Below are 11,603 nucleotides of genomic sequence, written 5' to 3' on the forward strand. Positions count from 1 at the left end.
AACTTTTAAACATCTCATCCCGATTTATGGGAGGACAATCCCAATCTTGCGATCTTGAGATTAAACTTCGTTTGATAGGTGATTACCTGAGCGTTGCCTTTATAGCCTCCTTTTACGGTGCGACGGTTGGTCAACGTCAAAGCAACCAGTTCTCAAACAAGTAATCTCAAATCACTCAGGTATTGAGGATTTAGTGTCTAATAATTTAATGAAATTTACTTATGACAGATTTTCATCTCTTACAGTAAAGTTTCATAGGTCTTGTCCGATACTAATCTTATCAAGTAAGTATCTATGCAAATGATTGTGACATTTCTATGTCCACATAGTTAAAGAAACAGAACCACTAGTTATCTTGCATTCAAGTCGTCTAGCGTTTTCTATGCATCCACTTTTATAGAAAACTTCCGACCAGGGACCATTTTTCAACTTTTGACATTCAAGTTCACTTGATAGACATTTCTTAGTCACAGGACTGTACATGACAGTCTATCTTGAATATATTGTCAAATTGAAAGGACTCATCATTTAATACTAAACCAAGATTAAATGGAATATGAAAATACATTTTATATATGATAAATGTTCAACCGCATTGTTTTACAACCATGGGCCTCTAACCCATCCTTAAAACAACTAATGGAATTCAAAGCTATGCTTGATTTCCAGTGCCACAATGTGAGTGTTGCTTCTCACTTGTTGCATAGGTTTAGTTATCATGCTTTGCCAATCTTTATATCCTTTTCATCGAATGCCTTTCGAGATAGGATGATAAGACCTTTTCTTGCCTGTGACGATCTTAGCTCCCACTGAAACCAAGATCCGTCGATTCCGAATATCCATAGATGGAGTATTTAATGCCATTAAATACTTGATCCGTTTACGTACTATTTGTGTGACCCTACGGGTTCAGTCAAGAGTAAGCTGTGGATTAATATCATTAATTCCACTTGAACTGAAGCGGCCTCTAGCTAGGCATTCAGCTCACTTGATCTCACTGAATTATTAACTTGTTAATTAATACTGAACCGCACTTATTTAACATAGAATGCATACTTGGACCAAGGGCATTATTTCCTTCAGTCTCCCACTTGTCCTTAGGGACAAGTGTGCATTTCCTAATTCCTTTGTCGCTCGATGCTTGCTCTTGAACATAAGGTAAGAGTTGTCATCCTTATTATGTCCAGAGGTGTTCCTCGGTTTCAGAGTTCAACTGATCAAATAAACAGATAATCATAGCCTATGATTCATCCGAGCACGGCCATGCATTTCACAGTTTCTAGCTCTCCGAGTGGCCTTGTACAACTTTTAAGCATCTCATCCCGATTTATGGGAGGACAATCCCAATCTTGCGATCTTGAGATTAGACTTCGTTTGATAGGTGATTACCTGAGCGTTGCCTTTATAGCCTCCTTTTACGGTGCGACGGTTGGTCAACGTCAAAGCAACCAGTTCTCAAACAAGTAATCTCAAATCACTCAGGTATTGAGGATTTAGTGTCTAATAATTTTAATGAAATTTACTTATGACAGATTTTCATCTCTTACAGTAAAGTTTCATAGGTCTTGTCCGATACTAGTCTTCCCAAAGTAAGTATCTATGCAAATGATTATGACATTGCCATGTCCACATAGTTCAAGAAACAGAACTACTAGTCATCTTGCATTCTAATCGTCTAACGTTTTCTATGCGTCCAATTTTATAGAAAACTCAGACTAGGGACCATTTTCAACCTTTGACATTCAAGTTCACTTGATAGACATTTCTTAGTCACAGGACTGGTCCTGACAGTCTATCTTGAATATATCGTCAAATTGAAGGGACTCATCATTTAATACTAAACCAAGATTAAATGGAATATGAAAATATATTTCATATATGATAAATGTTCAACCCCATTGTTTTACAACCATGGGCCTCAAACCCATCTTTAAAACAGTTCATGGAATTTCAAAGCTATGCTTGATTTCCAGTGCTACAACGTGAGTGTTGCTTCTCACTTGTTGCATAGGTTTAGTTATCACGCTTTGCCAATCTTAACATCCTTTTCATCGAATGTTCTTCGAGATATGATGATAAGAACTTTTGAGTATGTTTATTTTGTGATCTAGTCTTTCTTGCTACATTAGTGGTTCTACGCATTTTGCAATGAAGAACCATTAAGTCAACAGACATGTGATCTTCCCAAGTTCAATGAAGAACTCATATAAACAACTCTATTTTATTGCTTCTCAGGCAATAATTGCTTTTACTTCAACTGTATAGGTTGCTAGTGATGCTTTGTTTGGATCTACTTATCCAAGCAGTTCACAGATATGTGGAAGACTCTCCAACTATATCTTAGAACATAGAAATTATTATTTTAATTTCCCACGCAACAAGTCATGGTCTTCAATCCATGTTGCCATTTCAAAACACGATGCTCTTTAGCTCGTCCTTGTCAATGGTTAACTCCAAAGGGTCTTGTTTGATCCTTTGCCAGTGTTTATGCGTGTAGCATCAATATTTAGCATATCTTTATTTTCTTGAATCAAGAACTATTCCTATGTACCTTTTCAAGTACCATAAGTGTTCTTGATCTCAATCTAGTTGATCTTCACTTAGATCAATAGAGATTGGAATATGTTCGTCATGCCTAAAGTCATACGATACGTTTTTGGCGATCCTCATATTATATTATATACATGATAAATTCTTTTGCAGAATAATTCCCAATTGAATTCTATTCATGTAACTTTAGCTCATTCAGTTACAGTAGATACTGAATCCAACTAAATTTTTTGACATATAATATAGGTGAAGAATCTCATTAGATTATTTGATGTTTAACTTAGTAAATGCTTATACATAGTTCAAACATTCATTACTTAGATTTATTCATATGGATCGAATATCTCCAATGGAGTCTTTCGTGTTTGATTTAGTAAATGCCATTACTAAACAATATCATAAGATCTTTGTAAATAGATCTTAATACCCAGTATGTACTAAGTTTCGCCTTGGTCCATCATTGATGAATAATTTCAAATCTAAGTCATTAGCATTTGAATGTTATTTCTCAATAGAGAGATATGTGTGTGATACACATAGGACCAATTAAGTTTTACGTACTCCCACTAAACTTCTTATAAATCTATAAGAATCATGTACATTTTATGAAACTAAAATACTTATTAGCTTCACTAAAATACAATTCCAATTCCCAATTGCTTGCTTAAATCTGTACTTAGATTTTATAAGCTGCTTTCCTTTTCAAGCATTTATTTGGATCCACAAATCCTATGACATACCATGTACATAGTTTATTCCAACATTTGATTGAGGAATACGTTTTGTCATCCAATTTCTATATGTACCAATATGCAATCATTTCTTGAATTATAGACTTGAGCATTACGATTATGCATGAGGTTTCAACACAATCCACACCGTGAATTTGCTTGTAACTTTTTAGCAACTAATCTAGCTTTGTGTTATGAACACAATTTCATGTTTGATGGTTTTTATCCTTAAAACAAACTTGCAACCAATAGGTATGAAACTATTCTTGCAATGTCATCAAAACATTGAGTATGTTTTATGGCCTCTAACCATTTAAAACATTTGAGTCTATATATGGCCTCTAACCATTTTAGGGAATCTGGGTTTCGTCATAGCTTTCTCACAGGTTATAAACTCATTAATCTATATGATAATAGTTTAACTGCAAGTTGTAGGTTTCTTCACTATCTAATAGAAGAATCGCATAGCTTTAGTGACCTGAACTCCATGTTTCTTCACTATCCAATAGAAGAATATCATAGTTCCAGTGACTTGAACTCAATGCCTACTTTGGGTATAGAACATCAAACAAATAGAATATCAATAGCCACTTGAAAGTCCTTTGAATATTCTGTTCTCCTTGAAGCACTTGTAAAGTCTTCTAAGAGATGTCTATTCTTTAAAAGTCACTTCTAAAGTCCTTAAAGAATACGTGTTCGGATTTTCTAAAGAACTTCGAAAAGCCTCCAGATTGTCCGTTTATGTTTGTTGTTCGCCTCGAAGACTTTCGAGGTCTATTTTCTCCCACTTGTCATTTTGGAAACGAATCTCCAAAAGGACATTATTTCGAGCAAACAAACATTATGTTCTTAAAAATTCGTGGTAGAAACAATACCCTTGTGTCTCATTTGAATAAATCACAATGAAACATATATCTAGACTTGGGCCTTAGTTTGTTGAATAACAAACACTAAGCTCCCACTGAGTTTAGCAACTCTTTAGATATATATAATTGAAAAGATATCCTGAAATTACTTTTCAATAGCTTTGACGAATTTGGTTTAGTTTGGGGGTAGCTGAGCATTTTGTTTTAGAAATTATAGGAAAAGTCTTTATGATTCATCATTGATCGAATCAAGTACTAATTGACTTCGATCATTCCAACGTAGATATGCCATATCTTATGGAGCTAGATTGTGAAATTACAACACACAATCATTGATGATCATATTTGGTCTCAAGTAATCATCAACATGATCTAACCTAGATCTTTATGATTTCTTGCTAAGTGGATTTTATACTTCTGAATCTTTGAACTAGCCAAACAGATTCAACTTATATCACATTTGAGTAAATAAACCTATATTCACTCAAATCCATGTGAAATAATAAAGTCATAAAATCTTTCTTTAGCTTTGAACTCTATTGTCTAGGCGTTCTAACAATAGTTCATATCTTTTGTTACTTTCAACAAGTAAGACTAGTCGTCTTAAATTGATCTAGAAATCAATGAACTTTCAAAAGTCCATTAAAATAGAGCTTTTGAATGTTAACTTGTTGATATGGTCTAAGCAACAATGCCAAAGATTAGTGGAACTCAAATCAAGGGTTTGATTTGAACCTAGTAAAGTTTTTATTTTTAAAGAGTTGTTTGTTTTAATCAAGCATATTGACTCAACCCGTAAATGACCATTTCATTCAAATAAACAAACAAACATTGTTTTTTGTTCTTCTGAATGTGAGTCTTTCTGTGTTTGAAGTAGAAATTTAGGTATGTTGATTATAGAACAAAATAGCCATTTAGTTCCAGCCTTGAAAGGACTTAAAACAACCTAGATGACCCTACAGCTAATGTAGCATTGCCATGCTTCATTTCCCACTTGTAGGCCATTAGTGTAGCCTAGCTTCCATTATTTGAGTTATTACCGAAGTAAGAACCTCAAGCGGTATATGATACCAAGGAAGTTTGATTCCTAGGTCACTTCTCTTTAAACATAAACTTATAGGTAGAAACGGAATTGTAAATTCCTGTCATCTGTTCCTTTGTTTTCCTATTTCTTGTACCCTTTCTTATAGTCTTAAGAATTGAATTCTTTAGTGTTGACTTTTATACTTTGTTAGACATGTCCAATGTCACCAACAAGGTTCTTTACCATTTTAATTTATGTTGAATATTTTGTTTCAACTAGATGATCTTACTAGAAGCTTCTAAAGTTCTCTAAGCATCGATCTACTCGAATGTCTAGGGACTAGACTCATTCGAGAATTAAATGGAAAAAATATTTTAGGTTGTTAACCATTGGTAAAGCTGAGCGTTTAAACTCAATGCTTTATGATCTCAAAACTACAGTGTATTTTGAATTCACAGGCACCAATTGGTTTGCCATTCGACTTTGATGTTCGAAAACAACCATAAAAGTCGCTATAAGAAACGTACATTTTAAATTGCTCACTTTCTCTCATTTCCGTGAATCGTTCTTGGATTCACTACCAATCGAGGAAATTTACTGTTACCTTTCTAAAAGGATTTATTGCAGTGCAAGATATTTAATTATAAACAATAATTAAAACATACATTGAAGCATGCAAAGTCTAAACATTTATCATGAATAATAACTTGAAAATGAAAGCAATCATGCAATTTAAACAAGTCATTAGCATTTTATTCGAATTATGTGTTCCGGCAGGTGTGAATAAAATGATTCCAAGACCCTAAAATCATTGAAGAACTAAGCACAGTTTGTCGACTTAATCTTAGGTAAGCAAAAGCCTTTTGCTAATAGTCTAGAAACTATTCTTGGTTGATAGGTACGTCTAAGAACTTATTAGGTAAACCTATCGATTTTGCCACGACATAAAAGGACTCCTTACTTATATCGTTGAGTTTCACCAAAACTAACATGTACTCACAATTATTTGTGTACCTTGCCCCTTTAGGACCAATAAGTAACACCTCGCTGAGCGAAAACTATTACTAGATTGATGTAAAGGATATCCAAGCAAGTGTATATTTTGGAATTGCACCTTTTAACTCAATTGTTAAGTTTGGAACTTAAGGCTCTTACTATGTTGGTTAGATTTTAAGTGAACTAAAATCCTTAATCATGCAACATAATCAAGCTTTGATCTCATGCATATTTAAGACATATTTAAAGCAATAAATAACTTAAAGCATGCATAAGATAAATGTGATCTAGTATGGCCCGACTTCATCTTGAAGCTTTAACTTCAAAGTCCGTCTTGAAAATCTCCGTGGGAGGCAGCATTTTCTTCAAATAGGATAAGCTATAATTAAAACTAATTACAACTATTTGATGGTACGCAGACCATATTTGAATTGAAAAACTACTTTGGTACTTTTAGACCAATTACATTCAAATTAATGGTACGCGGACCATATTTTCTATCCTATTTGGGCCATACTAGTCACTTCATAACCTGCAAAACAGTACATATACAATATATACCATTCACCCATTCATTATCATGAATGGCCCACATAGCTGGTTAGTAAAACACATTATGCATCACATAAACATTTGCAGCAATTAATCAAGGGCACCAATAATCTACAAATTATTCAGTCCTTATTAACTATAATCAAGTTGTTTTAACCTTAAGGATTTGTAGACCTAATCAAGAGTTTATGACTAAAAAGGGCTCCCACTTAAACCAATAAATTCATATGCTTTACTAATTTTAAACATAAAAATGTATTTCTAGTCTAACCGGAAACATACAAATTTAATTAAAATTTAAAGCTCATATAAATTTATAATTGAATCCAAAAAGTTTAATTTAATTTCAGTCGTATTTAAATTAATTCATGATTTTAATTTTAGTAAAATAATTAGAATAAATAAAATTTATTATAATTACAATATTCAAAATTAAAATCCAAGAAAATAATTTAAATTATTAATTTTAAAATTAATTAAAATTACGTAAACTGAAAATTTCAAATTAAAATTTCAAAACGATCTAATCGCAACACAACAATCCCACGCAACGCACGCCCAAGGGCCACACGCACACAGCCATCGCTGGCCATGTGCGCGCAGCCCATGCGCTGCGTCGCATCGCTGCTGCTCACCATCGCAAGGCATCAATCGAACACGCGAGCTGGTGCTCGCTGCGCGCGCCAGCGCTCGATGCACGCGAGCCATCGCTCGCTGCGCGCCCCAGCGCTCGATTCATGCGAGCCATCGCTCGCTGCGCGCCTGCCTTTCTCGCACGCGAGCTTGCGCTCATCGCACGAGGCAGCGGCATGCGAGCTGGCGCTCACTGCGCGCGAGCGATCGACGCTGGGCGTAGCGCTCGTGGCACGCGAGCTTGCGCTCGCTGCTCGCGAGGCAGTGCGCGCTGTGGCGCAGCTCGCTTGCTGCCCACACGCGACTGCTCGTGCCTTGCTTTCGCCCTTGCCCATGCGCCCATAGCACACAGCCCACGACACAAGGCAGGGCTGCTGCCTTGTGCTCGTGCACCATGCCCTTGCTTGCTGCATTCGTACCGCATGGGCGACGAGCTCCCTTGCTCGTCGTCGCATGCCCGCACTATACAACACCCCTTAAGGGTAACACGTAGCGTCCATTGCTTTGTGCGTGCAAGTTATATGAGCGAATCGCATAAAAATTAAAAATTTATATTCAAAATTAATGACAAATTAATAAATAATATTAATTTCATAATTTTAGGGCGAAAAAATCGAAAATTTATTATTTAATTGATTTCCGATTAACATGGATTCAAGTCTAGGTCATAAAAATTTAAAATTTAACATAAATTTACAATTTTTATGGTGGTTTTTAATCATAGGTTTCTAATTAAATTATAACTAATTATGAAAATCAAATTAATTCTAAATTATTCCAATTTTCAACAAATTAATCATAATTACAAATTAGATTGCATAATTAACAAGGCTAGGCATTCAAACTTGTTAAACATATACAGTAGGTCAATCAAAAATTCAAGATTTATCAACAAGAATCGCAAATATTTAATTTAACATCTTAAATTTACGAAATTTTGCATTCGAAAAACTAAAACCTCCGAAAAGTCATAGTTAGGCGTCGAATTTGAGAATTCTGGGTTCGGCCGAAAAACACTATTTTTGTCAAAATTTTAGAATGCCTTTTACATGCGGAATTGACACAAAAATCACTCGATTTGGTTGAGTAACGAACATTCTGCCGAAAAACTGCGTACATATAATTAAATAAACGCAATTTGCAATTAATTAACAATCACGAAAATTAATCACCCCTTTTAATTCCTTGCAAATTTGTAACATTAAACCATGTTTATGCAATTTAGATTATGAAAATAATAAGAGGCTCGTGATACCACTGTTAGGTTATGATACATATGACAAAACATAAATCATGCGGAAAAACCATAAAGCCAGGAAAGCATATTATTTACACATAATCATTTAGCATAATTCAGATGCATACACTTTGTTGCGTGCCCTCCCTAGCTGCGCCCGAACCGAACAAGAACAAGTCTTTAGGACTCCAAGTGTTGTCCCTCCGTAGATAGTCCACAGCACGTCCGGATCCGCCTTAAGCTTGACCAACTAGAATCGCCCTTAAGGTAGTATAGATTTCGGCTAAATAGGGGGCAAGAGAGTGGCTGATTTTTCTTGAAAATCTTACCTTTGAATACTTCAATTGTATCTATAAATTATGACCCTAGGCACCTATTTATAGAGGTATGGAAAAGGAATTATAATCCTACTAGGATTTGGATTTATTAATTAGAATCCTATTTGAACTCTAAATAATAAATTTAATATATTAGGATTAGGATTTAATCAATACACGAATTCCGATAGGATTAGGATTCGTTACGAACATGAGCATCGTATGGCCACGAGCATCGCACCACCCGCGCAGGCCTTGCGGCCCACACGAGCAGTCGCTGCTCGCAGCCCAACAGCACGCTCAGCGTGCGCGCGCCAAAGGCCTTACTGGGCTTGGCCTTGCGCTGGGCCTGGCGAGGCTGTGGCAGCTCCATGTTGGGCGCTCGGCTTGCTGGGCGCGGGCCTGGCTTCGTGCTGGGCCTTCGTCTAGCAAGCCTCGTCCGATGCTAATTCGTACGATGCGCTTCCGATTAAATTCCCGGTTCCGGAATTCATTTCCGATACGAACAATATTTAATATTTCCGATTCCGGAATTAATTTTCGTTTCGGACAAATATTTAATATTTCCGTTTCCGGAATTATTTTCCGGTACCTATAATATTTCCGATTCAGACAATATTTCCGTTTCCGGCAATATTTCCGATTCCGGCAATATTTCCATTTCCATTAATATTTTCCAATACGTACCATGTTTCCGTTTCCGGCAACATCTACGACTTGGATAATATTCATATTTCCGATACGATCCATATTTCCGTTTCCGGCAATATCATCGTTTTCGGAGTATTCATTTCTTGCTTGTGACGATCTCAGCTCCCACTGAAACCAAGATCTGTCGATTCCGAATATCCATAGATGGAGTATTTAATGCCATTAAATACTTGATTCGTTTACGTACTATTTGTGTGACCCTACGGGTTCAGTCAAGAGTAAGTTGTGGATTAATATCATTAATTCCACTTGAACTGAAGCGGCCTCTAGCTAGGCATTCAGCTCACTTGATCTCACTGAATTATTAACTTGTTAATTAATACTGAACCGCATTTATTAGACTTAATATTATATGCATATTTGGACCAAGGGCATTATTTCCTTCATTATGTGCTTCCTCCTATCATTTTTACTCGCAACTTTTACGCATGTCAATGCACAACTTTGATCATTAATATCTTTAATTATATTTAAGCAAAAATATATTATAAAAAAGTTAATATTTTGAAAATACACATTAAGGCCCTGTTCGGCGGTAGCGTTTGGAGTAGCGGGTAGTGGTTTGACTAAGTCAAAAGAGTAGCGGATAAAATAAGGAGTGTTTGGTAAGGTAGCGGTGTGAGTAGCGGGTAGCGGTAGAAGTAGCGTTTGATTAGCTTTTGTAAAACGTTACAAATATTAATGTTTGGGGTAGCGTGGTTGTTCTTCGCTGTTTAATTGGACTTTCAATGGAACTTATTTTCTGATTGGTCCATTGAGTTCTTTAGAAATCATGCATGCATGATATCAGGTTTACTCGTTTTAATGTGCATGCTTAAATTGAACATATGCTTTTTTTTTTGCCGGGGACCTTTGTCTTTCATTAGTTTAATTTTTTTTTTTACTCTATTTTTTTTCTTGTTTGTCTTATATATATACTGCTATATTATTTGTAGTTTTATCTTTTGATAATCCTTGTTTCGCATAAGATGTATCTATTCTTCATTTGTATCATACTAAACAATTATTATAGTTAAACCCAAATTCTTATATGAGACTGTCCTCACCATCAACTGATGGTGAGACCAGTTCACACTTGCGAATTTAGGTATGTTACTTCTATTGTTTAGACATGTTACTTTTTAATTTTAGAGGAGGTACTTTTTTTAGTTAGGTATGTTAATTCTATAGTTTATACATGTTACTTTTTTTATACGGAGTAGTTTTAGGGGAGATACGTTCTTAGGTTAGGTATGTTACTTCTATAGTTTAGACATGTTACTTTTTTTTTTTTTTATATATAATTTTAGAGGAAGTACTTTTTTTAGTTTAGGTATGTTACTGGTATAGTTTATACATGTTACTTTTTTTATACGGAGTAGTTTTAGGGGAGATACCTTCTTAGTTAAGGTATGTTAATTCTATAGTTTAGACATGTTACTTTTTTTTAATAATTTTAGAGGAGGTATTTTTTTTAGTTTAGGTATGTTACTTCTATAGTTTAGACATGTTACTTTTTTTATACGGAGTAGTTTTAGGGGAGGTACCTTTTTAGTTTAGGTATGTTATTTCTGTAGTTTAGACATGTTACTTTTTTTTTATACGGATTAGTTTTAGGGGAGGTACCTTTTTAGTTTATGTATTACTTCTATAGTTTAGACATGTTACTTTTTTTTATATAATTTTAGATGAGGTACTTTTTAGTTTAGGTATGTTACTTCTATAGTTTAGACATGTTACTTTTTTTTATACGGAATAGTTTTAGGGGATGTACATTTTTAGTTTAGGTATGTTACTTCTATAGTTTAGACATGTTACTTTTTTTTTTATATATATAATTTTAGAGGAGGTACTTTTTTAGTTTAGGTATGTTACTTCTATAGTTTAGATCTGTTGTTTTTTTTTATAGTTTTAGGGGAGGTACGCTATTGGTTTCGCGCTCGTCACACCATCAAGTTGATGGTGTGACTGGTCTCACAGGAGACGCGCTGATAGTTAAATATGTTA

Source organism: Spinacia oleracea, chromosome 3, assembly GCF_020520425.1.
Source record: "Spinacia oleracea cultivar Varoflay chromosome 3, BTI_SOV_V1, whole genome shotgun sequence".
Lineage (NCBI taxonomy): Eukaryota > Viridiplantae > Streptophyta > Magnoliopsida > Caryophyllales > Amaranthaceae > Spinacia > Spinacia oleracea.